At 40.2% G+C, this 20,673-nt stretch overlaps 1 long non-coding RNA gene and 1 pseudogene across 1 annotated transcript; both read right to left on the bottom strand.

Moving 5' to 3' along the window:
* Positions 1-6,515: 6,515 nt before the first annotated feature.
* On the bottom strand, positions 6,516-9,173 carry LOC120546922. The gene is made up of 3 exons (XR_005636996.1): positions 9,120-9,173; positions 6,766-6,839; positions 6,516-6,650 (listed from the first exon to the last, which is right to left on the bottom strand). It is a non-coding gene; the product is annotated as an uncharacterized LOC120546922 (long non-coding RNA).
* Positions 9,174-14,171: 4,998 nt separating this feature from the next.
* Positions 14,172-20,037, bottom strand: LOC120546914 (annotated as a pseudogene).
* Between the last annotated feature and the right edge of the window lie 636 nt (positions 20,038-20,673).

Raw genomic sequence — 20,673 nt, 5'->3', positions numbered from 1 at the left:
GTCTGGCGCCAGGAGGCTTGGGCCCCGTCATAACTGCTTGCAGTTCTAGTTATTTATTTCTTCTTCTAAGGGTGATTCAGAGCTGCTGAGGATAAACACAGGTTCAATGTGTACATCTCTGAAAACTCTTCAGGGTAAGGTGGATACCTACAGCAAACTAATTTCATGATGAGAGGCAACCGAAAGATCAACAGTCTATTCTAATAAGTCGTGGGAAACGAGGTGCTGCTATGTTTCTTTTACGCAGGTTTGACTGTCCAACTGCCAACAATTATTTTGAAAACCGTTTGTGCCATTCTCCCAGTGTCATTAACATGAACCTCCAGGTCATCCTGGCAGCAGCACATGGGAGCAGCTTAGGACACATGAGTTCTATGAGAGGACTTTGCAATAGATCTTTTTCACAGACACAGACAGGACAAGTCTGAACAACCATCTTTGGCCTTCTCACATGAGGCCAAATGGCCAAATATTGGCCTCGGATGAGAGACGTAACAACTTCAAGAACCTTAAAGTGCCCATATTATGAACTCTGGGATTTGGGGTGTTCTTTTGTGTCTCTGGTGCTTCCACACACATACAAACTTTGAAAAAAATCCATCCATGCTGTTTTGAGTGAGATACAGGTTTCTGAATGTGTCCTGCCTTCAGTCTCCCAGTGAACTAACCACAACCGTTAGCTCGTAGCATTAGCGTTAGCCGGCTAATGCTAGCGCTAGCCGACTAACGCTAACGCTAGCATGCTACGTCGTTCTCAATAGCAAAGCACTGCTACAACACACACAAGTTCACCATAATCTACAAAAGAACTACTTACATGTGCGCCCTCATTTAGAAGTCTCCCAGCTAATCCTGCCTTGTAACTGACCAAAGTTGGAGAAACGGCTTTCTTTTACTGTCTCTAGAGTTAGCTAGCTGACATGATCTACATCTGAGCTACTGCGCATGTGTGAGTGCAATCAAAGATAGTACAGAAGAAGAAGATGAAAAGAGGTCTCACTCTGTAGCTAAAACAGAAACCAGGTGAAAAGAGGATCTGCAGCATTGAGAGAGAGCTGTGCAGTACAACAATAATATGGTGTTTTTTGAAAATTAAACCATGTAAACCTATTCTGGTACAACCTTAAAATACAGTTATGAACCTGAAAATGAGCATTATATGGGCGCTTTAACCAAGTCCAGTTACCCAGCTGTCCAGTTAAATTTAACCTTCCTTTGATACTTTACAGTAAAAAAAAAATGCGGTCATCTTTTTAACATATTTTTATTTTTGAGGTTCACATTTTGAAAAGCACACTTGCTGCCCTGTTTCTATCCAATATTAATAGATTCACTCAGGGAAAGTGAGGTCAGGAAACTGCTGAACGAATATCATTTCTTAATTATTCCCAGGATGATTCAAAGCGGCTGCACAAGTTCTAAATCTCCTCAGGGAGAGGAGGACACCTGTATCTTTGTATATTTTTAGGATTACGGTCGGCAGTAGAATCAAATAATCCCTGAGCAACGAGGCAGGAGAGATGTAATGGGCCCAATCCCAATGTCTATACTCACAGACACAAGGGTTTACTCCAGGACATTGCTAACAACCCGCAGGAGCCAATTTATAACATGCTGTACAGTCTGCCCCAGGTGCATGACTATTTACTCCACATGCCTCTTCCCAGGAGTCGTCTTCTTCTCCGCCCACCATGGCAGTTCCCAGTTCAATTACCCTCACCAGCTCACCCCTGTGGCCTGACATGTCACCACCTCGTCCTATACACAAATGCTCTGGCCTATTGTCATACCACTACTCATCGCCAAATTGCATCCCTTCACTGTGGGGAAACCGTACATTTACCAAGACTGGAAGTTATTCTTCTGATTTCGGTCTTTTCCTGTGCTATGAAGTTGGAAAATCTGAATGTTGATTGTAACCAAACAACAACAAACATGGATGCTACAAAGAAGATGTGTAGACCGTTACTACTCAGAGTGACCTAAGTTTAGTAAGTCAAGTTTTTTATTAGAATTTAACATGAATATCAAGTCAGATTTAACGTTCCATGACTTGTTAATCAAGGTTAAATGCTAATAAATTCTAAAACATTGCTTCAGCTAATGTACCAAACTTGTTATAAAGAGTTAAATACCGTACTGGGGAGAGAGAGAGAGAGAGAGAGAGAGAGAGGAGGGAACGACATGCAGCAAATATCGTACTGATGTTAATATATGACTTTTCTAACTAGTCTGGGTCACTTTTTATGGACAACTTGATAACAACTTTCAATTTCAATTTTCAATTTCAATTTTATTTATAGTATCAAATCATAACAACAGTTATCTCGAGACACTTTACAGATAAACTAACAGCAATACCAAATAAAAAAATATACTCTGGCAAAAGTTTGTGGATTAATAAAAAGTTTCTTACCGTTAATTAAACATCTAGTTATGCCCGCCATTTATGACACGTGATGTCAAGTCAGCAAGTTGGGCACTTAAATCTTTCCAGACTTTTCAAGTTGTTCCGACTTCATCAGGCAACTTCAAATCTTTTTTTTTCGAAGTATTCGACACCACACGTAGGCCTCCCTGATCTAAACCTGATAAGTTGTTCGTTGTTAGACTTCAGTGCTAGTCTTGGATTGTCTATAACAAACACAAGCATTTGAATTGTGCAACAAGGCAGGCCTGCTTGGTTCTTTGGGGTAATAATTGTAAAGATTTACAAAGAAAATGTTTACAGAATTACCTCTCTAACTGGGACGTTTTGGGACGGATTGGTGGGATGGCTGTGGCCAAAGTACACACAGCTAGACAGGTGGACAGCTAGCGTTAGCTTTCCACCTAGCCGATGAGGATGTCCTCTAGCCGGCTAGCGGCATTGAGCGACACCGCTGGTCTCCGTGCAGGCGAAGCTCACGTAGTGTGCCGAGTATTGCGTCTGTAATAACGTTTCCTGCATATTCTCCGATCTGTACCGATGTATCCCGGTGGTACACACGTCCGGTAGTTTGAATGCAGATAATTGTTGTAAATGTTTTCTGCTGAAAACCGAGAGCCTGTTTAGCGAAGCTTCAAGATGGCTGAAAGTCGTTTTCATTCGGAATACCTCGGCCAGACTCGGCAGTCCAACCCCCTGTGGGCGTGTTGAAAACATACGGAAGTAGATCCTACTACTGGCTGTAATCCTTGCCTCTGGCCCAAAAAAAGATTTTTTTCCAGGCCCCAAATGCAGAGATCTCTCGTTTCAGGGGGACATGAGGGAGGGAAGCACGGTCATTCAGAAATACTATCGGGTTTCTACTGATACAAAGCTGAATGCTAAATCGGTGAAGTATCCCTTTAAATCCACCTGCCAAAGTGACTTTTTACCTGACAGTTTTTTTTTTTTGCCTCATAAAGGTGAAAAACAGGACTTGCTGTGTCTCTATGATCCTACCCTGTCCTATTCATGGTAGCCTACTCATGGACATTGCGCCGTCATCACGTGCTGTAGTAGGGGGTCCAGCCTTGATTATACTGTATAGTGGTCCGGTGTTGGCTCGTTGCGCCACTGCATATAAGAGATGAGAGGACTGACAAAATCAGGAGTAGCCTACGCGCACCACAACAACAACAAAACATGTGGACCATAACACATGAGTTGTTGCAAAAAAGTTGCAACTTTTTTTGTATAGTTCTTAAAAATAAAAAAATAAAAATAAAAAGGAAACTTGTTTTGGAGAGAATAATAATTATTACTATAAAATAATTACTCTGGGCTGAGATTTTCTAGGAACCTTACCAAAAAGGCTCAGGATGATGATGTTGGTATAATATGAAAACGGCTGGTGGATTTAAGACACAAAATAATAATTTATTGAATAAATCAAATATGAACATATCTGTCAGTGGCTTGTTGATCTTTACATTGTAAGTTAATTTCCTAACCTGGCCTGAGACACACGCACACACACACACACACACACACACACACACACACACACACACACACACACACACACACATTCATACAGTTTAATAAAGGACTTATTGGACTTTAACTTATCATTGCACTTACAATAACGAGCGTAGCTGTCCTCAATTTAGGTCATCCTGTAGGTCTCATCTGCATTTTGTCCTGCATCCACCGTGTGTGATTGTGTGTGTGCAAGTCAGTCGCGGGGGAAACGGAGCAACAGCCCCGCCCACTGAAAAAATTGAATCATTGACTTTAATTAAATTTATTAAGGCAACCGGTTCCACGTATTTTTATTCCGTTAGTTAAAAGCAAAAATATTAAGGTCATTTAATTTAACTAACTTATGTTACAGTAACACAATGATTGTAAATTCAGCTAATTAAAATGTTTTACTTCTGATCAACAAGACATATTTAAGCTTAACCAAATTAAGTCAGTTATGTTATATTAACCTAAATAATATATGTACAGGCTACATATTTTACATTTGTCAATTCAGCATATATCTTATTTGTAGTCATTAAATAATACATTTAAGTTCAGTTAATGAAAACATTAGGTTTTCATCTACTATAAGTTTTACTGTTTACTTTGACATAATTCAATAAATTTTGTCAACCGTTTCCACACAAATGAATTAGGTACACCCAACATAGTTTTCTTATTTCCTTTATTCACCAACACAGCAGTGATTCAGTAACATTTTGGTGCAATTCTATACATTACATTGTATACAATAAAGTAACATTTAAATGCTTGTACACATTTGTAAACACATGGAATTACAGCTGCAAATATTAGTCGATTGATTGATAGCAAATTAAATAATTCACACATTTTATTAAATAACTCATACTTTTTACGGTTTAATAAATACACAGTTTTCAAATTTGTTTACAACAAAATAATAGTCTCTCCATCTAACAGCTTTGCCACTGGAAACTTTATTTGAGATGTTAACATTTTAACAAACATCTACTCTCTGTTAAAGTAGCATTTCTTTAACGGGTATATGAAAGATGGTCTGGTGATTGAACTTCTTTGCAGTTGTTTTTGATGCAGCTTAGTGTTAAAACATCCACAAAATATCCACAGTTATATATCAACCGTTTTTGCGCAGCATGGTCTCTCAATTCTACATCACTTCTCTAGTAGTGCCACTCAACTACCACTTTTCATGTATGGTAAAACTTTTTCAAAAGTTTACAAAAAAATTGGTTGTTTTCCTCAAGTGTAGCTTCTCTGCTCTATTTTCAAACAGGTAATAATTTTATTCAGTTTCGGCCCAAAATATTTCTCCTGTTCTATGGAACATTCAGCATCCAAATCAGTGATTGTCTCATTCATGTAGTTGGTTCTTGAGCAGCTGTACCTTGGTTGAGAGTCTGCAAGCATCCATTTGAAGGAAGAACTTCTGAAGTACTTCGAAGAAGGCTTTCAGTCTGTTAGGATAACTGAGGGCACATGCAGAGGCAAAGTCTCCCAAGTCATGCAGAACATCAACACCCTCAATCACAATTCCAACATCGGCTGGAGGAGTGGTGGTATCACCTCCCTTAACATCCATGCTGTAGATACAAGCTCCCTCTCAACAGCTGTACCATCGGTTTCCTTTACAGAGGAGAAAGAGCAAGGAGAAAAACAAATATATTAGAAAATGTTTTACCTACGCAATTCAGATTTCCTGTATATAATTTTAATTTTAATAGCATCACACCAGTATGTGTATAAATAAGATGAAGTAATGCTGGGTGATTGTAACAAACTAGAGATAACTTTATCATTTACATTATTTAATAAACACTGACCAAGCACTTTATTAGGCAGGGCAATCTAATGCAATCCAACAGCTCTGCTATAGATTCTCTTTAATTATACTTAGATATTTTCAGTTTTTGTTTAAATTGTGTTCCTAATATTCTCATGTAGGTAGACAATACTACTAAAACATTTGTACATTAAAACTGTACACCGCCAACACCCACTACAACCTCAGTAATTAATTGGTAATTAATCACCTTACTGTTAATGTCCGAAAAAAAAACCTCTAGATGTACAAGTTTAATACAATAATGCATACACAAACCCACACCTCACATTTCTATAAACGTGAATTGGATGACATCTCAAACAAGGTTACCACCACTTTGTAGATGTCCGCATTTAACAGGGAAGGAAAAGAAGAAAACAATAAAGAATCTTGTTTGTTTTAAATCTCTTTCACGTACGTAAACTAAAGTTTTTGTCCCTTACCTTTTCACAACACTTACTAATAGATAAACCCGAAAACCATCCTCAATTGTTTGTGTGATCAGTGCTGTATGTTGAGAAGCAAACTTCTGTTTCTCATTCCAATACATTTGATCCCTAAACACAGCTACAGTGATTGATATGTGTTTTTATTCAGAGGTGGCTGCAAATAAAAATTTGAAAGAAGTACAAGAGTTGCTGTTAAGAGTGCATTCATAGATACTGTCTAGTCAGTCGGATTCACTAGTCAACATCAACTTATAATTCCATAATATTTTCTACCAACAGCAAAACATACCTGTTTCATTGGGGCCATAATGATCCTGATTTCCTCCCTGCAGAGCCTCCTTTGTTCTTCAACACTTTCATGAGCTGCTCAGTGCGTTGGTCAAGTTGTGTAAGGAACTTTGAGAGAAGGGGAGTAGTAGTATAAGACAAATTCTGCCTCCATCTGAAAACATGTCCACAAATACAAATTATATTAATGGTACCTACTAAAACAGTCAACATTCATTATTTTAGTAATACCTCATGAAAAGGTTTTTCTATGTTCTGCCATAACGTACCACATGAAAACTTCGCAGTCCAGCTATAACACATCAATAAGGAGGGAGCTGACAAAGACTATCCCAGCCAGGATCTGAAATTCAACAGTTTAACAGAAGCCATCAACTACTGAAATGCATTACTTGCATTTAAGAGAGCTCTATACCTTAAAATATATTTATAAAAATCTATTCAGAAGAAAATAATAAAGCTGTCATCTAATAAATGCTCCTAAAAATATGCAAATCCCAGATTTTGCAATAATTATGGAGCTAGTTATGATCTTACCTTTTATGAGTAGGTCTTATCCAGACAGGAGCACAACTCATCAATGAAGCAATTGTTCAGGTTCTGAAATTTTGCAACATAATGATTACTAAAAGAGACAAATAAATGTATAAAGATGTTAACAGAACAATTATTGGGGCACATTTTACATGGTTCTTAAACCAACACTATGCAACTTTTAGCTGCAGCTGTAGTTCCAATGAGACAACCTGTAGGGGGACCGAAGCTGCAAGTACTTGAAGTAGCACAAGCTGTAGTTCCACTGAGACAACCAGTACAATTGCACCTGACTGCAGTACGCAGATCGGGGTTGGGCCAAATGTGGGCGGAGCTAAACGTTTGACTCCGTGGGCGCGCCATCTGGTGGCGGACATCATGCAACACCTTTATAATATAATATATATTATAGATATATAGATTATAATAAATAATGATATTTGAATTGTAAAAAGGAAAAAAGAACGGGGTTGGGTTTAGGAAAAGAAGAGCGGGGAAAGCAAACATGACTCCCGGGAAATGAGCCCTGGTCTCTGGGGAACGCCAGACAACACCTGACGGTTGTTAAGGAAGAGGCGGAGTGGCAATCGGGAAAGTCTGGACGGACTAACCTGCCGGCTGGTTGCCCGTGAACGGACGCTGGCTGCCCGCGAACGGACGCTGGCTGCCCGCGGACGGACGCTGGCTGCCTGCGAACGGACGCTGGCTGCCCGCGAACGGACGCTGGCTGCCGGTTTGCTGCCCGCGAACGGATACTGGCTGCCCGCGGACGGACGCTGGCTGCCCGCGAATGGACGCTGGCTGCCGGCTGGCTGCCCGCGGACGGACGCTACCTGCCCGCGGACGGACACTGCCTACCGGCCGGTGGTCTACAAGATTTCCTGTGGATGTTTTGGTTCCACTCCGCCGCTGGGTTAATTAATTAATTCGCGGGAAACAAGCCTATGTCTCTGGGGGACGCCAACAACGGGGTTGGGTTAAGAAAAACAACAACGGGAAACGCAAACTTCACACGCGGGAAAAGATCTCCGGTCAGCTGGAAAGTCCTGAGTTTTCCCCTCAGACCAATTGCCAGAGTGATAGAGAAATGGATCTGCCAATTGCTATTTGGCAAGTGGGCGGAGTCAAACGTTTAGCTCCACCCACACTGAGCCACTCCTCGATCTGCGTACTGCAGTCAGGGCTTACTCAACCAGTAGGGGGACCAAAGTGGAGGGTAGCGCGAGTTGTAGTTCCAATGAGACAACCTGTAGGGGGACCAAAGTGGAGGGTAGCGCGAGCTGTAGTTCCACTGAGACAACCAGTAGGGGGACCGAAGCTGCGGTTATCTGCAGCTGTAGTTACATAGTGTGGCTGAGCTACAATATGACAAAAATGTCCGTAAAACGTGCTTTTACATCATTCCTTAGCATGACTTTTACACACTCAACCAGATTAAAAAGTAATGAAAAATAAACTAATGATTGGGCTGGAGGGGCTATATATTTTATACTCTAAATGTGTAAAGTAAACTTTCAAATTCACCACAAATAAGTGGATGGGTCAGGTCCACAAATGGGCACCTCTTCTATTGTTTATCTGTATTAGCTAAATGCAGAAAGTTTAGCACGCAGCAAGCATGACACAGCCACAACATTCACTTTAGGCTTTGAGGCTAACGTTAGTAGCGGCTTGCTGCTTGTGGTGTTGTGGCGTGCTGGATTACCTGTTGTAATAAACCGCGAAAGCGCCACGACCGCACCACTGTGGAAGCGAGCCTTAACGTCACTTGTCTGGTTGTTCACTCTCTCCCTCACTCGAGCTGACCAGAGCTAACCGCTAACCTGAGCTAATTACATTGGGCCACCAGCACTAAATTCAAGTTTAGAAACACTACACACGTTGGATATAGCTAGCTATATCCTGCTGGATAAACAGCAAACCGACCATGGTCATACAGCTAACGTTAGCTAGCTAGCTAAGTTTGCTAGCAAACATGTCGAAGACCCACCTGCTTTTACAGCAGTTTGCATCACAAACACAAAGTACAATCATTCTCAACATGAAAATATTACAAAACAGGTTTGAGTGAAAGAAAATGTCCTCCTACCTTTTCCAAATCAGACTCCAAACACCAACTGCAACTTTTCCGACAGAATTACCGAAATTAACCTAAGGAGGTTCAGGCGTGGTCAAGTCAGAAATTCAAAGATACGCATGCACAGTCTGACGCATCTCAGTTTTCTTCTCCTTTTTTGGTTTAAATGGCAGCTGGAGTTTAATACTGCCACCTTCAGGATGTAACAAGTATTGCAATGCTGATTCACTTTGATTAAATGTTTTGGGATTTATCAATACATTCATATTTCTTACAGGTAACAATAGACACAATTACATGAACTTTACTTGAAAATAACATTTTAACCTAACAAATACATGTATTTTAAGTAAACTGAACATTAAACAACTATTTAAAGTGCACAACCCCCCTGATTCACTTTTTTGAGGGTGCAGACGGCTGACAAAATTTAAACAGCAGCAACTTTAGAGTGAAAAATCGTTACAGCGTACATAGATGTAACAATTTATATATGTTGGCAGGACGGTCTGAAAGGTTTTGCACGGTCTTTCGCTGTACGTTTTGATGGTAATGTGAGATGTTCGAGTCACACACACGTCTCGTCTTCATAACATAAACAAGGAAATTAATTTTACCCGTTCTCACCATAGACAGTATATAATGGTTGGTAATTAGTAGTTAATAATATGGTTCTCACGTTCTCTTAATACATCCATGGTTCTCACCAGGTTCTCACTCCCGCTTTGTCAGTGGCTGCACGTGGGACTGCCGGGATTGTGTTAGTAATGAAAATGCGATAGGGAGCCCCGGCTGTCAATGTCTTCCAGCGATGCGGGCCCCTGATTGGACCAGGCCCGTAAGCAACCGCGTACCCTGCTTACCGATAGTTACGCATCTGAATCACTCAATTTTCATTGGCTACACGCCAAAGTGGCAGGTAGATTGACAGTGTTACCCGCCAATTGCAAAATTCACCCGCATTTGGCGGGTGGGCGGGTGTTAATTTCATGCCCTGGTTCAGTCAGAACAGAGGAATTCTCTCGGATGAGAGACAAAACATCTTCTAGAACCTTAAATTGACACTTGACTTGGAGTTTATTCAAATACCTTTAACTTGTTTGAAATAATTTAAGATTTGATTTAATTTGTTTCAGTATGTGTCTGGAATGTCTTAATGCTTGAGCACACTAACAGAATTTCCAGACTGATCTCATAAAGTGGCGTATGTATGACACGCCAATTCTTATGCCATTTTGGCGTGTTATAAAGACGCATAATCACTTTTTAGCGTGTTTATCGACGCAATTCGCCCGCCATTGAACTACATTACAAGTGAATTTTCGCCGTAGCGAGTAGTATAAAGGGACGTAAGTCCCCTGAGGGAGGTTGTTTGGGGTGGTGTATGGGTAAAACACAGGACTTTCACCCAGGAGAGCAGGGATTGCGTGCCGCGTGTGGTGATTTTCAGCCATTTTTTTATTTATTTATTTTTTTCAAGCCTTCCCCAATGTTTCTTTCCTAAACCCAACCGTTTATTGTTTTCCTAAGCATTTTTTTCTGTGTTTTTGTCGCTTTTTTGTGTTACTAAAGCCTTTCTCAGTGTTCTTTTCCTAAGCCCAACCTTTTTTGTTTTTTGTTTTTGTACACAAGTGTGACGTCGTTCTCGCGATAGTACGTCACGTTCTCGCGATAGTACGTCACGTTCTCGCGATAGTACATCACGTTCTTGCGATAACACACCACATGGCGACGCACGTACGTCTACGCTGTATAGCTCAAAATGCCGTACAGATAACACGCCATTTGGCTTTAGGAAAGTGGCGTGTATTGTTGGGGACCAAGAAGCTGGGTAAACAGTGATTTTGGCTCAGATTGAGTTGACTGCAGAGACAAAGGGATCTTGGCCTACATGTGAATCCCAAAGCCAGTTTCACCAAACTCCTACAGGCTGCTACTTGGAAGCAGAGTCCCTAAGATGGAGATTCTACATTCAACACGTGGAAGGCAAGGCAGACTGGTGGTGAGACAAAGAACTGCTTCACACCTGTGAGAAGGTTGCGCTTTCCCATTGGCTGTCGGGTCTTTGAATGCACCACCCCGCCACTAGGAGGCAGCGGAAGGATAAAAGCTGTCGGGGCGTGTTTCTTGGTCTTTCACGGTAACCCCCGGTTGCTGACAGGAAGCACTAGTCCGGACTAGCTAGCCAGCATCACCTCGCTGGTCGAGTTGAGCTGGGACAATTTTATATCGGTCTGATATACAAAGGGGATCTGAGGAAATACTGGCCGGGTATCTGCAGCGGGTTTAATTAGCCTGGATTCAAGAAAAGGACAGCGTTCTGTTTCTTGCTTGTCGACCTGGATTACGTCCCGTCCCCTGCTCTGGGCGAAACGGATTGTTAAACTCTGGCAAGAGATTTAACTGACAAACAACGCACACTGTAAGGCTTTACACAGTTCTGGGCAGATGTTAGAACTAGTGCATTTTGGTTTGTTATTAATGAGCAAAGGGTTGGCTACCGCTTGTGCCATTAATGTGATCTGATTGTAATCATGTATGGGCCATATCTGGTTATTAATCTGTTGCTGTGAATGTATAACTGATCATTATACCGTTTGATTTTGTTGTGTTAAGTAGCTGGGTTAAAACCGTAAGCGCTACCTGCGAAACCACTCCTTTGACGGAGTTAGTTACTGTCGGCGAGACAATCGCGGAAATCAGCTGTTAGCCACTGAGCTGGCCGTTATCGATAACTAAGATCAGAGTGTTTCTTTTCTTTTCCTCCTTTATTCTGTTCCTTTTACTAACCCACACACGGACATATAAGCTAGCCACGGAGCTCCCGAGCTAGCGCTGCTAACTTAACCACGTGGGGTTTGTATAGAGCTAATTGGTGATTTAGCATAGGGTATAAAGGTGCGCGTTGCCTAGCAACCTCCACCTCGGCTTCTTCAGCCCCGCTCCGTGCACCCAGCACCACTACCGCCCTCTTGAGGCTAAATGGTTTTGTGCAGCTCACAGGAGTAGCCATTTTTGGAGTTGTTGTTGTACTGTACATTTCGACACCGCTCCTCCTCTTTCACTCACTCTCTCCCACACACACTCATACACACGCACACACACACACACACACACACACACACAGACAGACACAGACGTGTCCACAAGACATGCTGCTTTTGTTTTTGCTTTGTTTGGTTGTGATATTGTAAAATGTATATACGTTTTATTATTGAAGGATTATTGATTGGCTACTGATAATTGTGACGTTAATAAATTCAATTATACTTAATTAGCAGTTGCTGGTGATTATTTGTGTATTTGTTGTGATAATTGCTGGTCAAACGGGTCGCGCTCGAAATCACCCCTTCCTTTAATTCCTTTTAAAGGATTTTTACAGAAATGAGACTGTTCCACAGTTTGATTATTGGTCCCTGACAAGCAGGGTGGTGCCCCGTTTTGATTGTTTGTCGATTTGATAAAGTTAATAATAACCATATTCATAACTTTATTAATATTGATAAAACATATTTGATAATTTGCCAATCAAATCTGTACCCTACGTGAACTGCCTACAGTATGTTTACGCAAAGACATGATGCCACGTTGGAATTTCGATGCTTTTTTCCACATTTGACGTATTTGTGCCGCTTTTTAAAACTTTGTTAGTGCCTTGTTTGACGTTTTTTTTTCAAAGCTTTATTCTGCTGTTTTCTAGGCTTTCAATGCCTTTTAGCTTTTTTCAATGTTTTTGGCGCTTCTGTCACTTTTGTCATTTTAGTCAACATTCTTTGACGTTTTTTTAAATATTTTAATTGCGAAGAGTGCTGAGTTGAACCATCCAGGTTATTTTTGGGCAATTTTGTTGAAAGAAACGCACATTTCTGATACAGAAAACTTTGAAAATGATCAGACTTGACCTGAGGACAACAGGAGGGTTAAAACGAATTTTCACATTTCCCCCATTTTAACTGGATTAATGATAAATGCTTTGGTAATAAATACAGAATCTACTATCTGCTGTGTAGTTCACTTTAGATTAGCCACATTTGAATTGAATGGTGCTTAAAAAATACACATTCAGAAATGTAAACAAAGTATTATTATTGTCAATGTACTGTATATTTGCCTCTGCCTCGTACAGGCTCTCCCTCCCTCCCTCTTCTGTCTTTTTCTATGGTAACACTGAAATAGCAAATATGGTGATTAATCTTCCATGGAAAGGGGGGAATAGGGCTGCAGCTATCGATTATTTTAGTAATCGAGTATTCTACCGACTATTCCATCGATTAATCGAGAAATTGGATAAGAAATGCTTTTGCTTATTAGTAAACAGCAATAGTAAATATACAAAAGAGAGGCTTTTTATTTTTTAGAAAAAGCAACTTCTTTATTGCCTAAATAGCATACAATAACAGGGATAGATGCTTATATTTTTAAGCACTGGTTGCATGGACCAACAATCCCCTTATTCTGTTGGCAAAAGTAAATCTTTGGTGGCCCAAATGTAAATCTTTTTTGCCCCCTTCCCCTTCATGCCTCTGGCTCATGACACTGGATATGAAAAAGAGCTGTTCACTAAGCCCAGGTTAATGTGACTGTACAAAGCTTACAGCAGGGTTATTCAACTACACTGTTGTTGAACTGTTCAGGGGGACACATTTCAAGAAAGCTAATTCTGAGTGAGGAGAAAGAATGCAGACATAACCGGCATGGTCCGATCATGTCATTCACGTGCATATTAAGTAGCCATGAGGTTAACCGCTCCAGCGGGGAGGCCTGGTTTGTCTCCGGCAGCAACTAAGTTTACAATAATTTGTCCAGATTTCAAGATTCTGAGCATTCGTAGACGTAGCATTGACGGCATGCTATTGTGGTAAGCTAGTTTGATTTTACAATAGACACACTGTACAGAGTTTTCTTTTTTTTGCAGCTTAAAATTATCCCAAACTTTCCATTGTTTTTCAAGACTATTTGCAGCTTTGAGTTTGAAGCATTTAGAAAGGGGTGAGTATCCCGAAGATTAATGCTGTAGTACTCTGGTGGAAAACATCAGGCTGAAAGGCAATTACTGCCACAAAGTTCAGATATCTTTTTTGTTTATTGTCTACATGAAAATATTACATTTCAATTTTGCTATTTACAAGAAAGCCTTTTTGTAATAGTTTCAAGATGATTGTGCTCTGCAGACGTGCATAGTAAGTAGCTAATGAAGAAAGTCCATTGCTGGAACATGAGCACTTCTAAAGCAAACATTCAACAAACATTTTCTTAATTACATCAGTGGTGTTGAACATTTTCACTACTTTAAAAAAATGTAAAGCCCTAATGTACGGGGGACAGCACACACTTTATGAGGAAGCTGACAGTATTTTTATGGTTTCAGACCCCAGACAGACATACCCCTTTTAATTCTGTATGGAAGGCCTAGTTTGATAACATATTTGGCTCAAATGTTGAATATGAATCTTAAATTCCAGTCTGCTGTCAAGCCAAATTCTTAGGTATTTATGTGGCTCAGCAAGAGTGATATGGATACCATGTAAACTTTTAATGGCAGGATAGTCAGAGATGCCAATGGATGTAGAGAATACCATCTACTTGGTCTGATTGGCTGACCTTGAATGCAGCTAGATAGTCGCGGTATCACAAGATCACATGAAACTCCATCTTTTCAGGCTTCAAGTAATGCATTTGTGTCTCAACAACCAGCTTATCGAACCAATCAGTTTCCGGTATGGAGCTACTGGTATCTATGGGCTGTGGTTTAGGTGTATGTGACGCCTGAGACTGTTCGTTAAAAACACAACGGCAGATGTTATAGACAGATCCAATCACCTGCCAGGTATTTTTTTAAGTGCCTGCCCTTTTCCAAACAGTTTCCAATGATGACTTCACAGATGGTTTTGTGTAACAAATCATCTGGTGCATCATCAGGTTACTGATCTGCAGTTAGTTACTTATCTGCAAATCTTTGATGAAATGAAAGTTCTGTTAATTGCATCATTGAAATTGAACATTTTCGGTGCTGTTGCACTACATGGAATATAATTCTGTACAAATGAAAATCTACTATCTTAAAGTGAGATGAAGTAATAAAAGTGGGCCAAGCTGCATTTTCAAGCCCTACTGCTCAATACAGGAAACAGCACACAGTTTATGAGGTGAAGGGCTGAGGGTGAAGCCCACATTGTGAGTCAGATCCAGTTCATCCTCTGAAACTCCAGGAGGAGGTAGTAAACGAAAGTGCTGCAGGAGGCTGGTGAAGAAGATGAAGAGCTCCATCCTGGCCAGACTCTCTCCGGAAAAATCCTGCGACCTGTGTGAGTGTGTGAGAGCAAAGCAAAGGAAAATGTTTATCTCATATACAAGTGAATGATCATCAAGAAATGATATGGCTAAATTCACCAACCGGCAGAAAACGGCATGAAGGCTTCTCGCTTGAAAAACTTCCCATCTTTGTCCAGGAAGTGAGCAGGATAAAAGCTGTGTGGCCTCTCCCACTCACTCTCATCATACAGGACAGATGTCAAGAGAGGATATACCGTGGTCCCCTGTGGACAATACAGAAATTGAAAAGTTAAAAAAAAAATTTTCAACAACTGTCCCAAATGAGCAACTCTGATGAATGTTATATTGTCAGCGCGCAGTAAAACAATTTCTTTTTTTAGCCCTGTAAGCTAGTTTAGCTGGCTGAAGGCTTGCCACCATGATGCTGACGTCTACCTGCAAGATTGACAAAACACTTTGTTCTACAGCAGCCACACTGGCTGGCCACAAGGCTGCCTGGAGATGTGTCTTCAGACATTTATTCCTGATCGCAGGCATCGGCTGATGCTGACTCAAAATGGCATAGATCCACCTGAAAATCCATGTATATGCCTTTCTCCACACACAATGTGGTCGTTATAAAGGAAGAAAGTGCGGTGAGAATGTGTGCACCTCAGGAAGACTTCAGACAAGGCATACAAGTGGTTTTAGGTGAGATAGCTGCTGGTGAAGTTATAAAGAGACGGTTAAATATCCATTGTGGTTGTTTAAACATTTCACTGATTGTGATTGTATTTTTTGCTACACAGCATTCTGTAAAATTTCATGAAGGTGCTTTATAAAAGTTCATGTGAAACTAGTACCTGACCTTCTTAATGAAGTGACCCTGGAAGGTGATGTCTTGGCTCGTTTTGTGAGGCACTGCTATCGGGAGGATGCTGGCCAGTCTCTGTGTCTCATGGATGACAGCGTCGGTGAAGGGCAGGTTCTTCCTGTCCTCAACCTGCACTTTACGACTTCCTATCTCCCTGCTCAGCTCCTCCTGGACCTGGTCTGGGAGAGGAGTCGTTTTTGTTTTCATGAAGACAATTTGATGACACACTATAATAACCATCATTACTAAATGGTAAATTGATAGCAATTTAAACTTTTGTTTGCTACTTTCAAATCTTGCTAACTTTTCAACATTACCAATCCTGCCTTTAAATTCCTTACCTTGTATTTTTGGATTCTTGGCCATGAACAGAAGTCCCCATCTCAGAGTAGTTGCTGTTGTGTCAGTACCAGCCCCGAACATATTAATAACTGTCTGCATAAGGTTGTGTTCGTGGAAGTAACTGTTGGCAATCCCAGATTCCTGCAGGTAAATATAAATTGGAGCAGTTATACAGACAAAAAATGTTTGAGGTAGTAGTAGTGATGGTGGTGTGGGTTGCAATTCATTCCTTCTCACTGATAACTCTACTATTGGCTAAGGGGGACTGCCCATTTTTCCGACGCTTCATTGTTCCGACCTCTCAATAACCCGAAAAATTCCCTTTGGTCCTACAGCACATTAGACCAACGTCCCTTTGCTTTGAAAAAAATAAACCCTCTGCTCCGACATCATTGTTCTGACCATATAGGCTTTTGTGGATCAACTCCCATAATCTAAAATCTGAATCAACAATAACAAGCGGAATTACTTTTCTCTAGCTTATTAACACATTTAAAACAGATAAGATGAGACGTCGTCTCACTTATCAAGTTAGTTTCACATTGGCTATTGCTGGGATATGCCCCATTCCTATTCATTATCATTGCAGGCTTATATAAATATACATACATATCCAACCCAAAACTAACTTTACCCTGTTGGACTTTGGACTTAGCCTACATTTTCATTTCAGTTTTTCAAAGATAGGCTAAACATTAATATCTATATTAATATATATTGCTACACATGGATTTCATCAACAAATTCAAGCAGTCAGATATGTATGAACAGACGAAAGACAAAAACAAAAAAGGAGTTTATTAAAAAAATTAACAGGTTCCTTCCTTATGCAATAATCGATTATGGTCTGTCACTGCATCGATGCAGAATCCTACAGGTCCGCATCGATGCAATGATTCATTTCAACACCCCCACTGTTGGCCAGGGAAGGTAGACAGACAGATACATTATAGCTTACATCTACGCATCAGGGACTGCCCATTGTTCCGATGGCCCGTTATTTCGAAACACCAATAGTCCAAAAAAAATTAAAAATAAAGATTTGTGGCCTGCAATCAGTGAATAATGTGCAGCTCTACAGACTTTACGGTATGTGAGTATTAAGTGACATTTCATTCAGATATCTTGAGGTGAGAGTTAAAGGGAACCCTTTCAAAATGGCCATGCCAGTTTTTTATCTGGTCAAAATGTAGCCTATTTTTGGAGCATTTTTTAACCCCCTTCCTGAAACAGTAGCTTAATATAGTTGGTACCAATGGATTCCTTAGGTCTTCTAGGAATTTATAAGACTTGGATCGATTCTGGATTCTGAATCGATATTGGATCGTTAAAATGAAAATCAATTTGAATCAGAAAATATATTTCTTAGATCCTGCCCTATTCATATAGCAAATTTAAAACCAACCCGAGTTGACCAAAGTCTTTAAAATAACTTAAGTAACATAACGTGGTAATGGCAAGAAAGCGGTAGAGATTATAATACTATCCCATGCTCAAATAGATAAGTAACGGAACAGGAAGAAGATATAAAACACAGAAGACTTAAAAGTGATGTATAAATATCTTAATTGTTAATAGCAATGAGCATAATAGTGATGATAAGCTTCCCGACCTCCAGATTTTGCTTTCGGACCAGAAAGGCGTCCACAAAGCCTCTGCACATCTGTGGATTGAGGGTCTCTTTCAAACGACTGAACAGCTGTAAGTTATGTTTCTTGTTGATAGCAAATATTGACTCCATTTCCTTCTTCCCACCAAACCATTTACCGATCCATGGAAACATGTTATACAACTGTTAAGAAAAATATAGATGCATCAGTATGTACAAGGAGTATTTAATAAGCAAGTAAAGAATCCCATGATTTCTTCAATTCAGTTCAGTCAGTATTATGTATTTGAAAATCCGCAATGCTTAAAGTCTAAGCTGAATAAACAAATGAAATGTCACCGTATTTGACGGGGAGCCCCCCAAGTTGAATGTTTCTGTTTGTTCGATCTACCAGGGATGTAAACTCTGGATCATCATATTCAAATCTGCTGCCATAAACAATGGAGCAGATAATATTAGAGACTGCATAGTTCATTGTTTGGGTCGTATTCAAAAGCTTCACCTGTAACAAAGGGAAACAGGAAAAAACCAAATCATGAGTGTTGGAAATATGTTACGTGCCATTTTGTGATAAGTGAACAAAGCCTCTCATCAAATCAGCTTTCTTATCTATCAGCTCTCACATCATCAAAGTGAATCGAGCGATTGTTAGAAAATGTATATATTCTTGTCTCATAAAACATTTAGAACATTGTGGAACTGAACCCTGCGTGTCACTATCTCTGAGCACTTGTAACTGCTTTAAGAGTCAACTCACAAAGGTCAAGCCAGTGGATGATAAGATACAAATCACCAAACAATTGTGAATGGATTGTTTCATTAAAAGAGGATTGACGAAACATTGTTCATCATGCAGTAGGTTAAAAGTCACTTACCTTTAAATTTCTTAAACACTTCAATGAGGTGTTCACATTCCTCAATGATTTTGTCCTCACTTGCCTTCTTGCCCATCCCAAAGTCTCTCAGGTTAGTCAAAGCAAAGCGCCTCATCTCTTTCCACGAATCACCATTGGACCATAAAACCCCTGAGATTAAACATGTTTTTTTTAACTTAAAAAACTTGGAATGGGTAAAAGACAATAAGAGCGGTCCTTAATTAAAGACATTCTTACTTTTCCACTTTAAATATTTTGACCAGAGATGTGCTAATAAGCTTCTTGCAAATAAGTAATTCAGCATGAAAAATGCAAATGACTGATCGACTTAAGAAATCTTAGTTTCCTAGAACCAAAACGGTCGATGAGTTAACTATCCTAAAGACAAACATTTACTGGAAAATAAACAGTACAGAAAAATGATTTCTAAAAAGTTCTTTCCTTACCATGGCCTTGATTAGATTCGTGCATTATTAACATTGGATCTCTTTCACCAAACTCTTCAGCATAGTTGACAAGTGCCTCTTTCACCGTCTTGTACCCAGCCAGGACCACCACTTTTTGGGGTCCCAAATACACAGTGAACACTGATCCATATGTCTTGGAAAGCTAAGATCAGGGGCATAATATCATGATGGTTTTTCGTTGTTGTTTCTTTTCATAAAACAAACAAATTTTAAAAAGCAGACAATGTGAAGAATTGTACAGTGTTGCTGCCTGGAGAGCACACACACAACAAATCCCCCTTAAGGAAAAACTATTTATTCCTCACCTTCAGTAATGTGTTGTAGGGTCTCTTGAGATCAAGCTGCAGCAGGTTCCCAATTGGGGGAAATGGTTTGGGTCCTGGAGGTCCCTTTCTGTCTTCATTTGAGCTGAAGCTGGAGGAGCAGATGAGGTAGACGAGTAGCAGGACCAACAGACCCCCAACAGGGTGACGGAGCTGGAGGACTGGAGAAAGAGATTTAAAATCCCCATTACTTTAAAAAGTGTCCTGAAGTTGATACTTCACTGACTAAATATGTTTCCTCCTGGAGCCTTTAGTTTTTGTGGAGTGTTCTGGTTAACAGAGTATTTCACAACTAACCCTAAACTGCAGCAATCTTCCCACTACCTACCGTACTGTGATTGGTGTTTTACTTGTGGGAACAACATGTTCCCACTAAGTTACATGAAAGCTTTGCTACCTTTGCTACTTTTGCTCTCTCCGCTGCTGCTGCTCATACAGAATTTCAAAACCCCCGTCCACTGTTGATAAAAAGATTTTTTATCAACATAATGAGGAAACCCACATACATAATACTGCAATGCCTAATATATAACAACACATTCTCATGCTGACCTGTCTCATACTGACATTTTTTCATTGGCGTTAAGTCTTTTCAAAATTCTGGGTACACCTGGACGTCAAACTGAGGCTCCACTACAGTTTAAACAGTCTTTGTATTTAAACTAGGGATGCCACGATTTTATGGACTGCCGATCATTCAATCAAGTTGATATTTACTAAAAACGCGTGATTGGGTGCTCGGCCTTAATCTCTTCTAGCCGGCAATAAACTACTACACACATATAAAACATATGGCTGAGAGCAAACATTGCATGCTTGTACTT

Source organism: Perca fluviatilis, chromosome 18 (genome assembly GCF_010015445.1).
Source record: "Perca fluviatilis chromosome 18, GENO_Pfluv_1.0, whole genome shotgun sequence".
In the NCBI taxonomy this organism is placed as follows: Eukaryota; Metazoa; Chordata; class Actinopteri; order Perciformes; family Percidae; genus Perca; species Perca fluviatilis.
The sequence above is the reverse complement of the archived record's forward strand: the minus strand, read 5'-3'. Positions and strand labels throughout refer to the sequence as shown.